The 23,456-nt window shown below is 33.2% G+C and overlaps 1 protein-coding gene across 2 annotated transcripts in view; it reads left to right on the plus strand.

Moving 5' to 3' along the window:
* LOC100313565 (bruno-like protein) overlaps positions 1-23,456 on the plus strand; it is a 92,851-nt gene that overhangs the window by 32,900 nt on the left and 36,495 nt on the right.

The raw sequence follows: 23,456 nt of genomic DNA on the forward strand, positions 1-23,456 counted from the left end.
AATGGGAAACTAAAGGTAGATTAAAAGAGTAGATAGTATCCCATAATTCCCAGTTTCAACCACTTGAGACTACAATCTTCTCATTTTATTTTCGTCACCCAGTTAATACTTTCACTATCATTGATTTCAAAATTATTCAGTGAGTAATATTTTTATTTTTTTGTGGTCAGCACCCTTAACATTAGAATGTGTTTATCATACATGGAACTTTGCTGTCAAATTACTCTATATGGAATTCAGCCGTTGAATCACTCTATATGCTAAATAGACATGTGTAGTTTGTTTTGAAGTTTTGCATTTTAATTTCTATTCTATTTTTGGTTTGCTGTATTTGAGCTTTTCTCTCCCATGTGTTGATATTTTTATGATTTTCTGGCTCATACTACTTTGAAATTTTTTTCTGTATTTGCCTCATGGGAAATTACTATGAATGTTGATCGTTCTAGTTTAGTTTTAACCCATAACTGTATAACTGTACAGAACCAAAATGGCCACCGCTGTATAATTGTAAGCAATGCATCCTGGGATATATGGAGATACTAGTCATCTATCTTATACCATTAAACTTTTCAATATCAGACATTCTTGCCCAATTTTTTCTGCACTTTTTTCTTATATTTCTGGAAATGAACCTTGAATTAGGAGCCAACAGACAAAACTTTAGTAAATTTTCAGTTTTTACTCAAAAAAATTTGTATATTTTTGTCAGACAATAAACACGACTATTTGTTACTTTGTGATGAAAAGAGGGAACTGGTGGTGAAAAGATTAAAGTTATGCAAATTTCTGAGCAATAAACTCTGCTTGACTCGTCTTTGTATTTATTGCACGATCAAATTTGTAGGCATACGTGTAGTCTCAGCATCTGTATTTTCTGATTTAAACGATTTTTACCAAAACCAGTAATAGTAGAAGTAGAAAAAAAACAAGATGGCGCAATCCTAATGAATATGCTGACATCTTAGTCTCGTTTTTCAAATTCCAACTTGTCAACTTTAACGGAAACATTAAGATGAGAATCATCACCCACTTTACTGAAACTAAAATAGTGCCTGTAATTGGTACGTTGGGACTGTAACAAACCCCATCACTTTGATCGTACATCATTTGCGATTCTTTGCAGTGAGGCCTTCTCACTTATCGTCTGCATTTGCCACATTTTAAATTAGATGAATAAGACAGTTCAGCTTAAGTATTAACCTCGATCGCTGCATAGTGAAAGTATATCTGTGATTGACAGGGTATATAATACTCAGTTTCAAAGCTGCATGTTGCTTTCAGGTATCGCTATAATGGACAGTGGGTTTAATAAGTACCACTGCTTGTATTAACACACACAATGATCTACAGATGACTGCAGTAGTAGTGTTGTACCTATCATGATAGATTATCTCGCCATTGCTTGGCAAATTTTGAGTCGGATTATTTTTATGATATGTGCATAGGATTTATTCAAATGCATTTTGTACATGTCTTCATCTTCTTAGTTCTACATTTTCGCCACAAAACTAATTCTTTTTATACGACTGAAGATTAAATGTGTATTTATATTCAAAGTCCAAGTTCAATTACTTTTTTTAAGCTAGATTGCTTAAAAGTCTTTTTTAATCCAACAGTACATTAATAGTGTCATTTGAACATGAATTATGGCTGGTTATGCTTTTTTGTTGAATAATTTATAAAAGTTTATTTCCCAAATTTGCATTCATAAAATCCAATGTACAGTAACTTGGATTTTGCTTTTCATTTAATCTGACTGTGATATAATCTATTCAGTAATGATGGTAGTGACATTCTCTTGATGCCTGCACATGTAGATAAAAAACAAACATTCAGGTTTCCTGTGATCCAATTAAAAACGCATGTGCACAGATTTTTTTGCTTGCAGGTTTTTGTTAGAATTTTTCAAAAAAAACCCTAAAACAATAAAAACTCATTTTATGTAAAATGTGACAAAAATTAACCACAAGCATAATTTTTTTTTGTCTTTAAACTTGTTTGCCTTTTAAAGAAACTGCCACAACCAATCAGAGTACTCATCAAATCTGTTTTTTTGTGGGGGGGGGGGGGGGGGGGTTAAAACTAAACTAAATTTTAGTCTCGTAGGATACTTACAAGAATTGATCAACCAAGTAAAATTGATTTGATTTGACAAACAAAAGTATCTGATTTGTGATTATGTACAAAAACAAAATACTGAGGTATTTTTGTAGGATGGTTAAGAAAAAATTTCCCTGATTTGACATGAAGAGTAAAAATGGTCATAAAATAAAATGATTTTTTCTGTATCTATATTGGTATTGAATAGAATAATAATGGACCACCATATCAATGATATAAAAATGACTATAATGCTGATCCATGGTATTGTAAAGTAGTATTTGATATCCATCAAAAATTTCCTAATTTCTTCGCACTGAAAGCCATTTTAGTCTCGGCCATGGGACCCATTAACCTTTCGTCATTTCTAATGTCTTTCATGTCAGATTTGTCGACTGCTATTGGTTTATAGCATTGTTATCTCGCGTTGCTCATAAAAAAAGAAGATGGAAGTACCTATTCTGGTCAAGTTGATATGAAACTTGTCACTTCTCTATTGTGACATATTCCCATTTTCCAATGATTTCTGAGATGAACTCTGTACCAGTACATTAATAGTTCTCTCCTGACGATTCGTTAAAATGCTGTGTGATATATTCTGATAACATCGCACAATTAAGCATTCACACTTTATAAAATTCTTATAAATAATTTTCTGCCCATACACTAGTCATGTGATTATTTTTACACGCCAAGCTAATGTTTAATTTCTCTCTTGATGCACGACTCAAATTCAGTATCCTTAATTTCAAAACTTAGCGTAGAAATTCTTACGATTTATTGCACACTTGTTTTAGTGGACATTTCTAATACGACCTGAACTATAAATATTTAATTTTTATTTTAGCGATGATTTAGTACCACTGTAAATTGGCAGTTTTATTGGCGCAATCTGAACTTCACTATAATAGCAGGAATGTGTTCAACTTTCGCCTGAGTGGACGGCCATTCTCGAACAACCAATCCGATATGCTCCCTTGAGCATGGATTCTTTTTTTTTTTTCATGGTCCAACAGCACTCACTAAGCACTTCCTCTGTCAGCTTGATGCATTTTTCATGACTTACTACCGGAAGGTTTGCTGGCCTAGCTAGCCCTATCATTCAACCGTCAAACTGAACAAATTATATACCAAACCATAAAAATGACATATTAAACAGAGTTGGGTTTTATCAGCTTGTCCACAAATGTCACCAGGACAGATACACATGTCTCGGAAGGAATTATATTTGCCAACCAAGTCAAACACTGTTGTTTTCTCATACTCCGCGTTGATGTCCGGTTTCCATAATGCTCATCTGTAAAGAACTGACAGATGTAGTTTTGATAGTTCCTTTGTAAGCAGCTGCTTGCTCTGAGTTGTAATAATATAGTTAGGAGATCAAATCAGGAAAACCAATTCAGACTATGTTCCGCATCATATACTGCTGAGACATAGAGATGATAAATATTCAACTAAGTTTGTGTATCATATCTAGTCACATGACATAATACAGAATTTCACTATTAGTTTTGAAACTACTGACCAGTTTTTGAGCATAAAACTATTAAAATATATTATGATTAGTTTTCAACATGTACAGAATTTAAAACATTTATTTATTTTTTTGGGGTTAAGTCAGTTAAAAGGGGTAGAAGTCGTGTCCCGGATAGAAGCCGTATCCCGGATAGAAGTCGAATCCCGGATAGAAGCCGTATCCTGGATAGAAGCCGAATCCCAGATAGAAGCCACACCCAATCTTTTTGAACAAATGAGAACTAAAATTTCACTATTTCTTGTATGTAATTGCTTTAATAGAAGCCACACCCCCTATGTCACACTGCCATTTTATTAGTGTAAGAAATCACAGCTTCTAATATAGATTTTACAGTAGTTGAGATATTGTAAACCATGTTGTAATATGCTATTTTAGCGAAATTGACTCAATTCAGGAATTGAAAAAGTTCTAATTTAGTTAAGGTGGTAACAACACTTTATTTTGAAATATCAACATCTTGAATTAGTGGAATTATGAATTTATATAGTTAAAATAACATGCTTGCTGTTTTAGTTTTATAGTAAGTTTGCTTCTAGTGTTGAATGTACTGGTAGTTTAGATATGTGCACTGCTAGTATAGATTTGAATTAATTGTTTCTTATCAACTCTATAGCGTTATTTGCTGTACCTTGTGAAAAGCGCATACATGTACAGTTCCACGCATATTTGAATAAAAATTCCTTATCTATACTCGCGTTCGTAGCCTGAAACTACTTTCTAAATCAACGCAAATTCTTGATTCAGTCAAACATGTGATGGATCTGATGTATGGTTTTTCCTTTAATCTGCACTTTCTCTACGTGTCCATCATTGCAATCCATGGGGGAAGTTCACTATTTAAATCTGTAATCCCATTATTTACTGACTTAATGCATATGTTGTTGTACAATTCCTCCCTGGGGCCCAAAATGACATATTTGGTTCTTATGTTAATTCTTGGTCAGGTGAAATTGAGATCTGAGGATTAATAGCTTTTAACTAAAAAACGATTTTGTTCTGTTTCACCTCTGGATTCCAAGTGCTTATATAGACATTTCTTTTTCACTTGTGTAGCATGTGGTGAAGTAATATAGTTTTGGTGCTCAGCACAACTTGTACCTGCTGCCTTATTGTATTATGATGGAGATTGATAACAACTTTTAATCCTGTGTGTCAAGTAGAAATGGGAATGCAATTTCCTGATCATTCTGGTGCATTCTGGGTATTTTTTTCTAGTTTTAAGTGCAGTACAGGGTAAATCTTGTAGAAGTATATGTAAACTTTTCCATACATGTCTTACTCATGCCTGACAGTCTTCTGGCCAATTAGTACATCTGACATGCTTTCTTCGGCCATCAGCCACATTGATGGTTCTCCAGATAGGTAGGATACTACGTTACGAGTTCAAACATAATTTGAATACACCTTACACGATTTATTGTACTTCATCACTCTGATACTTACATCATAATTGCCCTGGAAAGCTTGTCAGTGATTTCTCAGTTGAGTAGTTGCATAGATTAAAACTACTTTTCCTTCAAGTCTCTCTGCCTTCAGGAAGTTTGGTGATTTGTCATCAAAAAGTTCTCTTCAGTCTACATTGGTTGAAATGTCAGGGGGGGTCATTAAAAGAGGGCTTGTCTTTCACACCGTATTTCACAATCTTCAACCTTTTGTGGTTTCTACTCCTCAAGGATATCATTACTTTAACAATTTCCGACGTAATATGAAAATTTATTGCAATTCTACTTAATTCTAAGAAAATCTGCCAGATGCTGAGTAAATATATTAAATACTTAAGACTCCCCTGAGTATGTTTACATTTATTTTTTTGAGGCAATAATTCTTTTTACATCATGACAGGTACTTGTAACGCAATGACATTTGATACCTGCAGAAGCTTTAAGCAACACATTTTTTCCCAGGAATATTCGAGTGCAACACTGTGTAATTTGTTCATTTTTACAAAAATAGATTTTTTTGTTGCTGTTATTGGTTTTAAATGTTTTGAAAAATATTGAATGAAAAATGTTTATTGGTATGAAATGTGTCAAAAATTGGCTTTGGCTTTAGAGAATTAAGAAAATTCCTGTTTCTCTTTAATTTATGATATATATGAACTATAACACCCTTACTTGTCCTGGCTTTTAACAGTTGTTCATACTGTGTTAACAAACAATGTAAACATATTTATCGCATATCGAACATGCCGCATTGTGGCGATGACTGCTATATAAATTAAATCAGTTTGAGGGCAGCATATTGGACTTAACATATTTATAATACATGGCTGCTGTTTGTTCCATTACGATTTCATTATGATTAAATTTCTTACACAAACTGTTTCATTTTTGCTGCTAGAAATTTGTTTGATAATTCAAAACTGCTCTTGGGTTTGTTGCATGCAATATAACAATAGTCTCCTGATGGTACAATTCCAGTGATTATCAGCATCCCCGTAAACCATTGGCGTTCTATCGCTATTATACCCTCAAGGTGGTATGCTATAGAGCGGACTTTATCTGATCTGTGCGTCATGACGCAGAGATAATTTAGTTTTTCCATAAGGTGTTGGTAGCCGCTGAGTTCCTTGTGGCTCAACCAGTATTTCCTATCCATGCCGAATGCGTTTATATTGAAATATTGTATTTTGCAAAATAACAAACAAATTTGAGATGAAGGGTTATTACTCAGTATTTATTGCAATAAAAAGGGAAGGAAGTAATTGCAAGTGAAAGTGAGTGATTTGCCAAGATTCAAGTGTCTTAAAAGCACTACATTTCAATGCTAAATCAAAGCACCAAAACTATGAATAAATACATAACAATGCATTTTTAAAATGCACAGATAAAAACCCAGCTGTGTTGATGAAATTCCATACTGTGTGCTGTGAATAACTTTATTATAAATAAAGCATTCAGTGTTTTTTTTGAATATTTACAATTGCATGTTCAACTCAAGCTAGCCTAATTTCCCTAGAAATGCGTCTCTTGTGAAAACTTCATTACTGTTTAACATTCTGTTTGCATTCATGCTAGCTGTCGACTGCTTAGGTATTCAATATTCACAAAGTAAATTGCATTACTCTTAAATAACTCGCTATCTGGCCATGTCTGTGTAAGGTTTTAATTTCTTTGGAATCAGTGTCATGCAAATTTCTCATCTATCAGGCTATGCTCAGATTAGACCTAATCATTTTTAATCAAATTTAATGGCGTTAATTAAAGTTTTGTCTCAACCATCGTTTTGACAGGGATTGACATATTTTCAAATAAAGAAAAATGAGGAGTTTGTGGATGGGACCATTCTGTCTAAATTCAAACAAATGGCATCACCTTATTTGAGTACAGAAAATTGTTATTTGAAATATTTTTATCCATCTTTGAACAAATATTCAACATAAAGATATGTCACATTAATTATTATTAATTTGTCTTTTTATATCATCATGAATTATACTTGGAGTTGTATTTATTACATTCATAGACAGAATTTATTCTTTGTATCACCTGGAACTTCATCTCTCTCAATCCTCCCTCCTGGACATCTAATCACATCTTCTGTTTATTCCTTATCTTTCTTCATCCCTAATCTTCCGTTACTCCTGCTTCCTACTTCTCTGACACCATGTTTCGTCTCTCATCATCCTTTTTTTCCCATCATGCTTTTCTCATCACATCACATTCCTCCTCGTATTTTTATCATCTCTCCCCTCTAGATCAACATCATACTTCTTTCTATCCATCTTCAGTCATAATCATTCCTCCTCCACTTTTCTATCACTATAATATCTTCCTCCCTCCCCACTATCAGCTCGCTTTTCTTTTTGATATAGTTTGGATGTGTGCCAAATCACATACCATTAGATAGTCATCATGTTAATCTCGTGGCTCTCTGCCAATATCCCTCTCGAGATAAGACCATTCTGACAAGTTGTAAATTCTGAAGGAATACATTTAAACACATATCGTTAATTCATTTCTATGTTCAAGGTTAAAATGAAAACTCTTACTGAGCAGTCTGTTTTATCTTCCCTTGTTTTGACTTTTATTTTAATTTGTTTTTTCATTGATTCCTAAAATGTAATGAAATATTTGCCATGGGAGTAGAATTCTGTATTTTTGTAATTGTATGAACAGCTGACGTTGTGTTGCAGCAGCATCCATGGCACTGGAACCACGTGGTTGCCTGTAATAGTCAGTGACGCATGGCTGATGACAATGCATTGGCATAGTACTGCATATCGATGTTGAACAATTGACAGCAACAGTTATTCCATTCTATAAAGTTTTTTTCCCTTAAAGGAGTTTTGTATCAATATTATCACTGCTTTCATGTCATTTAAAAATACAGAAATTATAACAAAATTAGGGTCACCTGACAATTTTCCAAGAAACACAAGTTTGAAATGTCAACTTTGGTATGTCTTATCTCAAAATTTTGCTTGGTGAAAAAATGAGTTTCCAGTGTTAATATTATCTTACTTTGGGAAGTTCTATCCCATAATGCACTGCATATTATAATTATTCAGTACTGTACAAATGTAATCCTGTCTGAGAGGTTCTTTAATATTCCTATCCAATGACATCTCTACTGTGACCATCTTGTGATTCACCAAATAAATTGCTGTCCTATAATCAGATCTTTATCAGATCTTTGCAGTTTGGACAAAATTGCAAAGGTTGTAAAATAATCATTATCCTTATCATTAACATCTGTCAGTGCATATCCATAAGATAGACTATCATAAATTACACGGTATTGGCCGTCACCTCGGCTAAATCCGTCACCTCGGCTAAATCCGTCACCTCGGCTAAATCTGTCACCTCGGCTAAATCCTGGTTGATAATTCTCTTCTGTACCCTGCCTTTGTCTGTCATAGCAACCTTTAACAACTGGTGTTTGTAATCTTCTGGATTAGCTTAAATAACATGTATGCATTATTTTAACTAGCATTAATTAAAAACTTATATCTAATCAAAATACCCTAGCAACATGAACCAAACAATCCAATTATTGAGCCACTTTCTTGCCTTCTCTTTACAGGCGAGTCAATTTTCCAGTATTTCAATATTTGTGACATTTTATAAATATTGTCATGGTTGCTATGCTGTCATAAAATGGTGATCCAGCTATCCAATCAATGACGAGAGCTTTATATCTTTCAATATATTGAATATATAAACGATTTGAAATCTACATCTTTAAATTTTGAGAATAAAAGATTGCATTATAGCCCAGTCATCACATTTTATTGAGTTGAGTGGACGACTTTCATTTTGGAATCCATGATGTAAAATATAAATCCTAAATGTGTGCCTGTCCTCGGGGACGCAAGTCAACAGTATTCAGGCTTAGATGCCTATCAATTGAATTCTGGATACTGGCGCATTTAATGCTTTGTGACAAACACTAGGTGAAGGTCAAAGGTCAAAAATCAGTGAGGCTCCATTTTGTGCATGAGTGACTGAGACAATAGAAATTACCATACGTGTGTTGACTATGAATCGTAATACGCTCTGAGTCTGTGGTTGCATATTTTGTTTATGCCAATTTTAATTGATCATTTCCATTGCCCACTGTCTCATATTCGTTGCTTGTATAGTAATCAGTATCTTAGTTTTGTCTTCTTTTATTGGCTCGTCATTAATCATACATGTATTGGCTTGGGGTCTTTTATTTTAATTGGCTGCCGAAACATGGCAGAGACATGGAAATAGCAGGAAGCTGTCATTCAAAGGATGCCTACATGGCAATCGACTCAGACCTTAAAAGGAAATTTATTCTTATACTCTAAAAGAACCCAAAGTTGTTATTGGAATATAAATCATTGATTGCATATGAAGTCATTATCCTGGAAAAGAATTTGATTACTTCACTGAATAAAATTCCAGTGTCGGAGATCAAATCCTAGAATTAAAATTCCATCAAACAGTGACTATCTGACTCAATTGCTTTTATGCAAATAAGTAGACTGTGATTTAGGCTCACTAATGTATAGCTAAATTCCTCATTTCTTTATTTGTAAATTCCTGAGAATTTGGAAGAAAAATCCAACCTGTCATCCCCACAAAAAATGGTCTCCTCCATAAAAATGCATTAAATTAACTTTTAAGACATGGTTTTGTTAAAAACACCATTATTTCACACCGCTCCAAGATAAATGAATTTGTTATAGGGTTCACTTTGACTTTGCCCTGCTACGTTATTAACTGTATATATTGGTGTTTTAATGCACTTTGTTCTGAGTTGACTAAAAAGCCATAATATTAATGAAAAGTACATTACCTTGTCATTCATCATAAACCCCCACTTCCTGTCTCTAATATTAAATGTTATATAGTGGTTGGCCTCGCAGGACTATTTTTTGGGGGTCAGACAGAAATTTTTTACGTAAATAGCTTGGATGAAACTAAACATACTAACTCATATTTATCATTTAAATGTGAATATTAACTCGTTTATTAGTTCTATCGTTATTCTAAAATGAAATTACAACAAATTTCAGTTCAATAAATTCCACCAATGCTATACAAAACTGTGATTACAATAAATTCTAAATATCATATAAATAAAATCAGTTTTTCCTGGAATTTAAGATTTGTTTGATAGAGCCGTTTGTATCACATGTTGTACATAATTTTATCACATTACATGCTCATAGCTGTTCATAACGACCGTCTCAGGTGGGCTCAGCATTTTTTTTCTGATTCTTTTAGTTGATGATTTACAATTTCTTTAGCACTCCCGTGGCACTAGATATCGTATGTTTCTTTGCTATGCTGGCTTAGTACCAAACAATCTACGCTCAATCGTTTAATTTTGTCACTTAAATTCGCCATTTAATTCCACTACTATAAATTTTCGTAAAGACAGAATATCACAACAATCGCTAGTACTCAATCTGTACTGTAAAATACTTTTTTTTGCTATTTTTGCAGAAAGAATGAGTCAGTGAAAATAATATCCAGTGAATATACTTTTTTTTTACATTCAACTCATCAAAAATTAGTGAAAATACATTCCATACAAAACACCCAAAAAGAGTTTTTAGTGAAAATTAATTCTAGCTAAAATAAAGTATTTTACAGTATCTTAGGTGTTTCAATGAAATTTTCACTGCTACAATTATATTGCATGTGTTTCCCAACCAATTTTTCACTTCTAGAATTAAATAGCTTACAGTTTCTGGATTATTAATGTATGTATTCATGCTTTGTGTATAGAAATAAAGGTTTGAATTTGTGTAATTTTGTTTTCATGTGACAAAGTGTTCTTTATAATATTAATGGTTATTATTTCAAAGTTAACTGTTACATTTACCTATACGTGTATGTACAGAATGTATTTTGATTATCCATAGACAATGATGGAAGAGACAGTCTGGTTAACTTACGATTACCTTCACTAGCTGACTGCTTTAAGTAAACAATGGGCGGAAAGCATGTGACTAAGATGTAGTTCCCTTGCAACTTGATTTAAATCTGTGCATCTTGATAATGGAAAACACTAGATTGAATTTGGTTTTGTAAATCCACTGAGACTGTGTCAAAAGCCTGCTTAATGCTTCACACAAGACAAAAACAAGAGTCTAATCTTTACTCACAAGCTAAACACAGTGAGTGGCCATGATGGAGGAGTCTGTTACAAAATGGTTCATTGTTCAATGAGTATAGAATTATTGTAATGAACTCACAGGACATCTCTGTGTGTTGCTATCAGATAAAAAACAACACTGAACACTACAAACCAATATTTAGTATATTATTCTTTTTTTCCCAGCAGTTCAATTAAACTGATTAAAAAATGCATGCACCTAAATAAAATTTAACAAGTTTAATTAACGAGAACAAAATTATCATATTTAATTTCATTATTAATGTAATATAAGAGATTTGATACATTATTACCGGGTAACTGTGAAACCATTTGAATTCTGGGTAATGGAGGCTGTGATCAACTAAGCGGGTAACTCAGAATACAACTTTTCACACTCAAATTTAAGGTACAGTCAATCTAGTGAAATAATGTGCACGTCTCACCATTTGATAATAATGTATATTTAACATGGACAACTTGGCCTTATATATACCCAAGCAATGATGTACGATGAGTGGTTCTTCACTCTACTCGTTAAACGATTCATCAAACTTGGTTGACGTAAAGGAATTGGAAATTTGACCAAAGTCCATTGAGGGTGGGGAGGTCAAGTTAAGTGAGGGATTGTAAGCCATGGATATAACCACTCTTCTCCTAAATCACTAGTGATTGACATTGATGCATTACTAGGTGCTTTGTAATTACGCTAAGGTGTTAAATTTGGAACAACTCCCGTGCGTTGTCAAGACACCTGCGAAACATGGTGGACTTAAAGCTTTTCTAACGAACAAACTGTCAATCAGTCTTAAATGCCTCGCTTTTAATTCCACATCAAATCTTGTTTTTAAAAACTAATGTGCAAAGCACATGTGTAGTAGAGTATGTAATCTTATCAGTTTGTAGTCTGTGTGTATACAGACTGCACATTACAGTTTTCTGTATTTTTTTTAAAAAAAAGCGAGTAGATACGCTTGATCTCACAAAAGAGTTGTACATTTGTATTCAGTGTAATGTCACAGTCACTGACAACTGTTTCCATTTTATAGTTTCTATTGACGTAAAGTTTGTCGTTATTGATGATAGTATCTTGTGGCTATTATGACTATTATTAAGATCAATCACAAATATTTCTCATTTATTTTATTTTATCATTACCTGGTACTTTTATTGTTGTCTAGAGTTTATTCGCCTGTTTGTATAATAAATACAGATGAAAGTCATTGTCCTTCACTCTCTGTTTCATATACCGGTATGTAATTTTAAGTGGAACAGTTTGGACAGGACTGGCAATTATGGGAGATATGACTGTTAGAAATATTGCAGATCCTTGGATATTCAGACAAATATTTTACCAGGCATTTAACATTTATACACTCCTGCAACCATGTAGTTCTTTAACGTGATCATTAACAGTCCTCAAAAGGAAGAACACAAATAAAGTCCAGCGTTATATTGACTTTACAAGAAAAGTGCACATGTCACTTTAGTAAAATGGAAGAGATGTATTACGCATCAGTGGTCACAGTTGTCTTGTCCTGAGGTCTTATTAATCTTTCTCTATCTCTAGGCTATAGTCTTACTGATGACTACCAGTGATTAATTGTCGCATTCATGTTCTGTCCAATCATGTGACTTCTCACTCTGTAAAATAACCGACATTAGTTTCTGTTTTTAACGATCAGTTCCACTGCATGGTCAGTTGACCACCAATTGCGAACTCTTCTCTCTCCCCAATTTTGTATTTATCATGATAATCAGTTGTATTTAATTAAAGATTTCTGTCATTTATCTCGAAGTTTTCTTCTTTTTAATTTAGAGAAAACTCCTTCACCATGAAAATGTGTTATAACATTTGATTATTAGTCTAAGAGTAATATATACTGTTTGCTTGGTGCAAGTTTTAACTGTTGGTTCGAGAGTCCTGTCACCATTAGCAACAGGACTTCATTTTTCAATCTATCTCCTGGGAATGTAATTTTTACTAACTTACTTTCCATTACATTTTTGATGACATGCACTTCATAGCGTAGGGAAACTTTTAAAAAAAAAATCAGAAAGTAAGGTCAAAATAAATTGAAGTCAAATCAGCAATTTTACAAGGTTAAATAATATGCTTCTTATTTGGTGAATTCTTTCTGTATTTGTGTTATCTTGTAGTTATAAATTGCCTCGCGAGGGCTGTTTAATATTCAAAATGCATCGTTTGTATGCATTTTTGTTTGCCTGCTTAAAAAGCATATATTGATGCAAGCTTATTGATTGGACAAATAACATGACATTTTACTCCTTTATTCCATTAGAAAGTGTCTGGGCGTGTGTCTGCACAGCCAATTATCCCTTTGTGAGATTGAGTTGCATTGCATAACAATTTCTAGCCAAAGTGTCTTGATCTGAAAATTAAAATATTGACTCATTGCAATTTTCTCTCTGAAGGGCAGATTGATGAAGCAGTTGAGAGGTTTTTGTTGTAAAGTTTTGTCAATCTTTTTTTGTGACAGCTGAATAAATTACGTTGGTAGGTTGCGAGATTATTCTTCAGGCCTTGAAGTGACGAGAGTAGAGTATTGTATGACTTGAAAACCCACTGCTTACAGTGAGTAAAGTAGTGATAGTGAAAGCCACTCTCACTATAGGTTATAAAGCTCTCCCAGTGGCCTCTACTCCTTAGATAAGACCAATGAAATTCTAATAAGAGAAGAAAGCTTTTTTCTATTAGGCACTTTCCGTGATTATTTGTAAGAAAGTCTCTTTAGCTGCCTCTGTACTTGCCTGAGCTTTGACAGCATTATGCGGTGTAAGTTTTGTCTGTATTCAGTGCATCAACTCTTTTTCAGAGCATGTCTGTGTATATTTATTTTGTCAGACAACCTATCATTTCTGTGTTCTCTGAAGTGCTATGCACCATGAAGGTGAAATTCAGGGACTGCAGCGATGATATCACCAGTATTTCTTCTTGTTAAGGTCAGAGGGCTGCATACTGTAAAATAATTTATTTTAGCTGGAATTAATTTCTGTGTAAATAGACTTTTTGGGTGTTTTGTATGGAATTTATTTTCACTTATTTTTGACGAGTTGAATGTAAAATTTAGGAAAAAAGTTATATTTGCTGGATTTTATTTTCACTGAATCATTCCTTTAGCGAAAATAATGAAAATTAATTCTAAGCGAAAATAAAGGCTTCCACAGTAATTGTATCAAATTTGGTTGAAATAATCTATTCATGTTTAATATTGGTATTAGTTCACATCATCTTTGGTCTCTCTGTGGAGTGAAATCCACTGACCATAGCAACATCCACTGCCCTTAGCAACATCCTCTCTGTTTAGCCGATAGGATAAATTTCTCTGTAAGAACAAGGCATTGAAAGCTGATTCAATCTTGGCTTATGAAATTACGAACACAAAATGAAAAACCCTCTGATGTGTTCAAAATTGCTTCTAAAATTAATATCCCACGGCATTTTCACTTCATCAGTGATTGCTCTTGGTTAATATGCAAACTTACCATTACTTATTGACTTTCTCAACTCTTTGAACATTATGATTTTCACACCAAAGTTTTACAATTTTTGATATTTTTTTTGTAATTTAATTGGTTTTAATTCTTAAATGTCTGTATTTTATGATTCACCATTGTATTTTTACTTATAAAACGTTTATGAAATATTTATATGTATATAGCAAACGTACCACAGATTCTGGTATTGTTAATTCTAGGGACATGCTGTTGAAATGTTGATGTACATTTTCAGTTAAATTCTTGTCGTCTTTTCATGGTCAACCAAGCGTTACATGTTTTCTGTATTCAGTATTCCATAGTCGCACAATCTTGCACACGATGTCATAATAATGTTTCAATTATATATACATTGACGTATTTATTGCATCGGTTTAGATTCTTCTGTGAATACTGCCGACAAAATCACTCTTAAAATGTTCTGATTATATTTTATGTTGGAGCAGAAAATAGTTTAAATCACAGAATTCTTAAACTGGTAATATTTCATTTAATATTCTTTATTTTTGTGCCCGACATATATTATAACTAATAATTTCGTTATTTTTTTGTGTAATGAGTCTCTGGTTTAGACATAATATAATCACCACGGTTACAGGAGGTATGGGAATTGTGACTGCCTGCAGAGAAGTTGAATTTGGTATTCATTACAAACGTCAAGACCTTAAATTTCAGATTTTATTACATACATGTATGCAGCCCCGCAGGTTTGGCCAGATTTGTCAGTCACTCATGTCAACACGCCATGTATGTCAATAAATCGGAGCTGATTCTTTGAGTATAGTTTGTTTTTGATGGTCACTGACTATGTGATTTTCATGCTTCATGGATTTCCACTGAAGTTATGTCTTTGTGTGCGTGTGAAATGCCTACTGATTTCCTCACTATGTACAATATATATTGAAGTGTTCATTCTATGATGTGTTCACTCTATACATTAGGGTTCATCACAAACTCTAAAGTATTCACTCGAACATAAATGTGTTCACTCTACACATTAAACTGTTCACTCTACACATTAAACTGTTCACTCTACACATTAAACTGTTCACTCTATACATTAAACTGTTCACTCTACACATTAAACTGTTCACTCTACACATTAAACTGTTCACTCCACACATTAAACTGTTCACTCTACACATTAAACTGTTCACTCTACACATTAAACTGTTCACTCTACACATTAAACTGTTCACTCCACACATTAAACTGTTCACTCCACACATTAAACTGTTCACTCTATACATTAAACTGTTCACTCTATACATTAAACTGTTCACTCTATACATTAAACTGTTCACTCTATACATTAAACTGTTCACTCTACACATTAAACTGTTCACTCTATACATTAAACAGTTCACTCCACACATTAAACTGTTCACTCTACACATTAAACTGTTCACTCCACACATTAAACTGTTCACTCTACACATTAAACTGTTCACTCTACACATTAAACTGTTCACTCTATACATTAAACTGTTCACTCTACACATTAAACTGTTCACTCTACACATTAAACTGTTCACTCCACACATTAAACTGTTCACTCTACACATTAAACTGTTCACTCTACACATTAAACTGTTCACTCTACACATTAAACTGTTCACTCCACACATTAAACTGTTCACTCCACACATTAAACTGTTCACTCTATACATTAAACTGTTCACTCTATACATTAAACTGTTCACTCTATACATTAAACTGTTCACTCTATACATTAAACTGTTCACTCTATACATTAAACTGTTCACTCTACACATTAAACTGTTCACTCTATACATTAAACAGTTCACTCCACACATTAAACTGTTCACTCTACACATTAAACTGTTCACTCCACACATTAAACTGTTCACTCTACACATTAAACTGTTCACTCTACACATTAAACTGTTCACTCCACACATTAAACTGTTCACTCCACACATTAAACTGTTCACTCTATACATTAAACTGTTCACTCCACACATTAAACTGTTCACTCCACACATTAAACTGTTCACTCCACACATTAAACTGTTCACTCTACACATTAAACTGTTCACTCCACACATTAAACTGTTCACTCTACACATTAAACTGTTCACTCTACACATTAAACTGTTCACTCCACACATTAAACTGTTCACTCTACACATTAAACTGTTCACTCTACACATTAAACTGTTCACTCTACACATTAAACTGTTCACTCTACACATTAAACTGTTCACTCTACACATTAAACTGTTCACTCTACACATTAAACTGTTCACTCTACACATTAAACTGTTCACTCTACACATTAAACTGTTCACTCTACACATTAAACTGTTCACTCTACACATTAAACTGTTCACTCTACACATTAAACTGTTCACTCTACACATTAAACTGTTCACTCTACACATTAAACTGTTCACTCCACACATTAAACTGTTCACTCCACACATTAAACTGTTCACTCCACACATTAAACTGTTCACTCTACACATTAAACTGTTCACTCCACACATTAAACTGTTCACTCTACACATTAAACTGTTTCCTTCATACATTTTTAAAATTAAGAATTGAATAGAATATGCCTTATGGTAGTTTACCTTACAACCATACAGATTGAATCTGTTGGCTACAATTATTTTTTAGGGGTTTCATTCTAGTGTATACTGTAGGATCTAAATCAGAGTCTGCAGCCAGCAGGAAGTATGTTTGTTCATTATATGCAGAATATAGATGTACTACATTGTTATTCCATGCACACATTGTGACCAATTTAAACAATATTCTCAAAAAACTATCATGTGTGGATGCTAGCAAGGGAGGCTTCATATTCTGGCATGACTTGCTCCTGATCGTCTTAGCAACAGTGACTTGCACAATGATGACTAATGGCTGCTAGTCTTGGCAGCAGTGTACCGATGATATTTTCTCTAGTCTGTGTTTTTTTGAGCAGAGGAAACATAACTAACACTTAGTTTTTAGAATAATTTTCATAATACAACTAACTTAAATGTAATTTTTCTCATCTGTAGTTAAACCATGACTATGTTCCCACAAAAAACCTAAGTGTACAGCTCATTGGGAAGCGGGGTATGAAAAAAAAAAACATAATCAAAATGTCTGCTTACCGATACCTACCAATTTTTTTTTTTTTTTTTTTGCCATTTAATCAAATCATTTAATCAAATCATTTAATCAAATCAACAAATTTGTTTTATTTAGACTTGTTAATGAATATCAAATGTAAAAATGATTTACGTAGTAGGTTCATTTGTGCACTAGCTACAAAAATAAGCTTACTTACATAAGATGCTCTTTGGATGGATCAAGCATGGAGTTGAATGATACAAACTGTGTATTTACTGTAATAGACAGAAACTCAATGGACAATATAGGGTGATTAATCATGCCTGGATCAGAGGTCGCACAAAATGAAACTCAATGGGCATTTCCGCTAAAGTCCAACTATAAAATGGCGTCATTTAGTTGATGTCTTCCCCTAGGAGGGTAGTATATATTGGCATGTCAGCATCTATGTGTTAGGCTATCACTTTCATGCCATCACAATAAACTACATTAACGCTATGCAGTGTGTTCAATTCAATGCTGACGTGTTTAGGACAGTTTTTTTTTGCCACGTGTACTGATTGTCTCCTGCTTTGAGCTTGAGTCATTCTTATGTACATGTCTTTTAGCTAGCAGGTTATTTTAGCTAGCAGGTTATTTTAGCTAGCAGGTTATTTTAGCTAGCAGGTTATTTTAGCTAGCAGGTTATTTTAGCTAGCAGGTTATTTTTGCTAGCAGGTTATTTTTGCTAACAGGTTATTTTAGCAGGTTATTTTAGCTAGCAGGTTATTTTAGCCAGCAGGGTTATTTTAGCTAGCAGGTTATTTTAGCTAGCAGGTTATTTTAGCTAGCAGGGTTATTTTAGCTAGCAGGTTATTTTAGCTAGCAGGTTATTTTAGCTAGCAGGTTATTTTAGCTAGCAGGTTATTTTAGCTGGCAGGTTATTTTAGCTAGCAGGTTATTTTAACTAATATAGCTAATCTGTAATTTTGCTAATTCATAATGTCACTAATTTAAAATAAAGTATATTCTCACAATGAGAGTGTTGACACTTTAGCTAAATTAAGAATCTGTTAATTCATGCAGGGAGTCAAATTTGCTAAAATGTAGCTATTTCAACGTATTTTACAATATATTCTCTCTTTGGTACGAGATCTTATAAATAAGTCTTATTCATGACCTCCATACAACCTAGTACTCGCATAACCTCCAACGCCGACGATCAAACATGTTTGAAAATGCTACGGACTCATTCCAATGTTTTCCTTATTTGGATTTTTGTGTCTTGTTTACATCGCATTCATTTGTTTACTTGAGACACAAATTAAGCATTATCAGCACGTGATGAAAATCAAATCTTGTCACTGAACATAACGACCCGAAACATTTTTCGTTGCTATTCAGGCCGATTAATATTATTACAAGAAGGGATGTATAATAATGAGGTTATGAGATCACATAGGTCATTACGATCACTGTACCGCCTTTGTGCATATTTTGCGGTATTCTTGTAATAACCTCATATTTTATAAATACCTACATGGTAGGTCAAGTCACATCACACTCAAACACTTGGTTGCCAGGATTTTGTCTGCCATGCATTCAAAATTGTGATCTTGAAATGAAATTATATCGCAGTATAACAGAAATTCATGGAATCACTTAATTTTTTGATTTAATTTCCTAATACGAATTCACGCAACAGAAACTTTTCAATGAATTAAATTGGTTTCAAAGTGCGTATTCACACCTTAAGGAGGATTAATTTTGAATAAATGCCATCTTTTTGAGTTTAATAAACAAAAATGCAGTTTGGAATATGCTTTGATGTATTAATTTGTATTCCATGATACACTAGATGAATAGAAAGCGGAAACGATTCATCTCAGACTCCAGTTTGCTTTATACGATAATAACAAATTCAATATGCCCAGCAAGAAGCTTATGAAGGATAATCCTCCTGTAATCCCATTATCCTTGTGTAACTCCTGATCTACAAATCCTTTATTTTTGACTTTAATGACTGGAAATCGAAAGGTCATTCCAGCGTATTATAGTAGCCATGTCGGGAATGTATATGTCTGTCATCATTTATGCATATTATCTTTTACAAAATTGTTATGCTGCAAATTCTGCTTCTTTGTCCAAACTCTTTCGCATTCTCTTTCTGGCAAGATAAGAGAAATTTTAGTATTTTCAATTCACGCCCAGCTCCCTCCCATCTTATCTGTGTTTCCCGATGTAAGAATTCTCTCTGGAGTGGCTTACTTTGTCGACGGACTCTTGAGAATATGTAAAATTGGGCAAAAGGTTTTTTATTCATGTTGAAATCATGTATGGAAGATTTTGAGCAGAATAATTATTCATCAATCAGTTCATCCTAATAGGCATTCAGTGTTTGTAGTCTGTGTGTTACTGGCAGCATTTGGGGAGATATTTCTAATAAACAATTGTTGTTGACAATGTACTGTATATATATCTTCACTACTTTCATTCTATAATTATCAAGATTTTCTTCTATTATGACATTTAAGCATTCCGATAATGAATGACAAATGTACAGTGTATAACCTTAAACCATGCTGTTCATGATGAACTCGTTCCTGTGACATTCTGACAGTCAGGCTGGTTTAGTGGCCAGTGTGCATTTCTTATGTACGCCATTTTCTATGATGAACTAGTTCCTGTGACATTCTGACAGTCAGACTGGTTTAGTGGCCAGTGTGCATTTCTTATGTACACCATTTTCTATGATGAACTAGTTCCTGTGACATTCTGACATTCAGACTGGTTTAGTGGCCAGTGTGCATTTCTTATGTACACCATTTTCTTATGATGAACTAGTTCCTGTGACATTCTGACATTCAGACTGGTTTAGTGGCCAGGCCAGTGTGCATTTGATGAAGTAGTTCCTAGTTTGATGGCAAATGTTAGTGTGTTGAATGCTGTTTGCTGTTATAACCACTCTGTTGTTGTAAATTTAAACCATTACTTGGTTATAAAACTAAAATGCTGAGATGTCAATGAGTGATGACTAACGTATCTGTCTGGCTTTCATAGTTGTAATTTATCTGAAATAATGACATCGTTGGGATTTGAAAGTTTACGCAGAACATCCTAGATTTTAATCCCCTGCCTTACAGCTTTGATTTCCCTATTGTGTCATGACGTGGGGTGTCAAGGAAATGAAGATGTTCTAAAATTTCTCTACTAAATGTAACTGTAGTTGTTAGTTTTCAATCTGTGTAAAATATGGCTGTAACATTTAAGAGTAAAGAAATAAATCACTTGCGTCTGAATTCTGATCACATTAAAGGCAAAATGGTTTTGTACTTTTAGTCTGTGATTACTATCAGTCATAACTCTGTACCAAATTATATGAAACTTATATGAATTAATTTTGTTAAAAATTTAACGTTGCCAAGCCAAGATATTTTTTTTTTTAGCAATAAAAAATGTTAAACTTGAATTGCAAAACCAGAACAGTTAACAGCAACACATTTGCAAAATAATAATTTTCTGAAATTTCCAAAGCAATATTTTAGTACGAGTCCAAAAAAGTAAATTGTGTTGTTTGCACTTAACTTAGAAGGTGTAATTCAGAAATTTGTTTTGAATTGTGAGACTTTATTTTTTTTATTCAGCTAGCTTTGATAACAGTCAATTCCACTCAAGTCCGTCAGTTCCACTCATAAAAATCAATTGCACCAAAAAAGTTTAGGGAAGGCAATAAATTTAGAGTTATCGGAACCAAACATAATTTTTATTCAGCATAAATTGTAATACATGTAGTTGTACTAATTTACGTCCCTCCGCATGCAGACTGTTTATCTCGTATTGTCTTTGTCTCAAAGTGAAAACGATCTTTTCCTTATATCTGTATTTCAGGGAAGATAACATTATTCAATACTTTTCACTGTATTTATCACAGACAGCTTACAGATGGTTACGATGAAATTGAATTTTTCATCCACTGTGATTTGAGCTGTCATTCACATGTTTGGAGGGAATATTGATTTGGTTTAATTTTGCATTGAATAAGGACATTTGCTGTTGGCATATTGATACATCTTTAATGGCAGATGGAAGGAATGGAGTGCTGAGATTACAGTTCAGCTTTTTATACAGTAGAATAACAGTTTCAAACATTAATACCTTAGGTAGTCTTAGGTAGTCTTCCAGACAAATTTCTACAAATATGAATAATATTTTCTTCACTAAAGGGTCTACAGGGAAAATATTTGGAAAAAACATGCGCAAGTGTCATGGGTGATGAATAAATATGTTTATTGATATTTTGACTTATTTCCGGATCACCCCACAGATATATTTTTTTTATTTATAGCTCAGGTGTTATCTCTAATACTTGGTACACCTGACATTTATAAATTCATTATGTGTAACATTAGAAGTCTGAAATAAGTTGTGAAATATACGGCAATGAATTGAACCAATCACGGGACATGGCCAGAAATGTATACATGTAATTGCACACATGAATGTGAGCTACAAGTACAACTGTAAAATGGGAGCACTTGAGTTTGAAATAGAATATCAGTATAATGTAGGTAGCATAATGTACAACCCATTATTATGCATGTATATGGTATAATGCCATTATCTGCACTGATATTGTACAGACCATTATGTGGTATAATGCCATTATCTGCACTGATATTGTACAGACCATTATGTGGTATAATGCCATTATCTGCACTGATATTGTACAGACCATTATGTGGTATAATGCCATTATCTGCACTGATATTGTACAGAACATTATGTGGTATAATGCCATTATCTGCACTGATATTGTATAGACCATTATGTGGTATAATGCCATTATCTGCACTGACATTGTACAGACCATTATGAGGTATAATGCCATTACCTGCAGATAATGTACAGATAATGAGAAATTGTATTTGTTCAAATTTCTGTTAAAACTGACCATTTTAGGTTTTAATAGTCAAATTGAGATTATATCATTATCTATTTTATACAAAAATGGTGTGTTCATTATTATCAACGTAATAAACATTCTTTGTGGAATTTTTTTTCACTATAATAAGAAAAATACATTCTTACCAGTATATCAAAACTGATTTCAATGCAACATCATCCACAGATATGCAAATGAGTGAGATGATGTGACTGATATAACAAGCTTTTCTAATAAAAAAAAAATCTGTTATCCTATTAGGAATTGAACAGCTCAGCTTTTCATAGTTTGTAGGTGTGCTACAAATATTGAAAACACATGGAACATGCATAGAGTTATAATTTTCTGCAATTTGGAAATCTAATTGATTTATCGTTTAACTTTAAGTGAGATTTTTCTCCCACAAATTGCTTGGGAACCCAAATTAATGAAAATGAGATTGGAATTTGTAAGACACTATTTTGTTCATAGATATCTATTTTACATATTGCAGTGCCAATTTGTACGTTACACAAGTTTCATGGTTTCAGTGGCTCAATAAAGTTAATGCTTGTGTCTTTGGTTTACTGTGATTGATTAGTTAAACTCAAAGCCTTATTAATATTCATTTTTATTTGCATTAATTAACATCTCATTACTTAGGATATTGCTTATATTGTAAGTAGATTTGCAAAAAATGGTAGAATTGTAACTTTTTTTAGTTTTCCATCTTTTTATCAA

The sequence above is a fragment of the Saccoglossus kowalevskii genome, chromosome 21, assembly GCF_978046115.1.
Source record: "Saccoglossus kowalevskii chromosome 21, keSacKowa6.1, whole genome shotgun sequence".
In the NCBI taxonomy this organism is placed as follows: domain Eukaryota; kingdom Metazoa; phylum Hemichordata; class Enteropneusta; family Harrimaniidae; genus Saccoglossus; species Saccoglossus kowalevskii.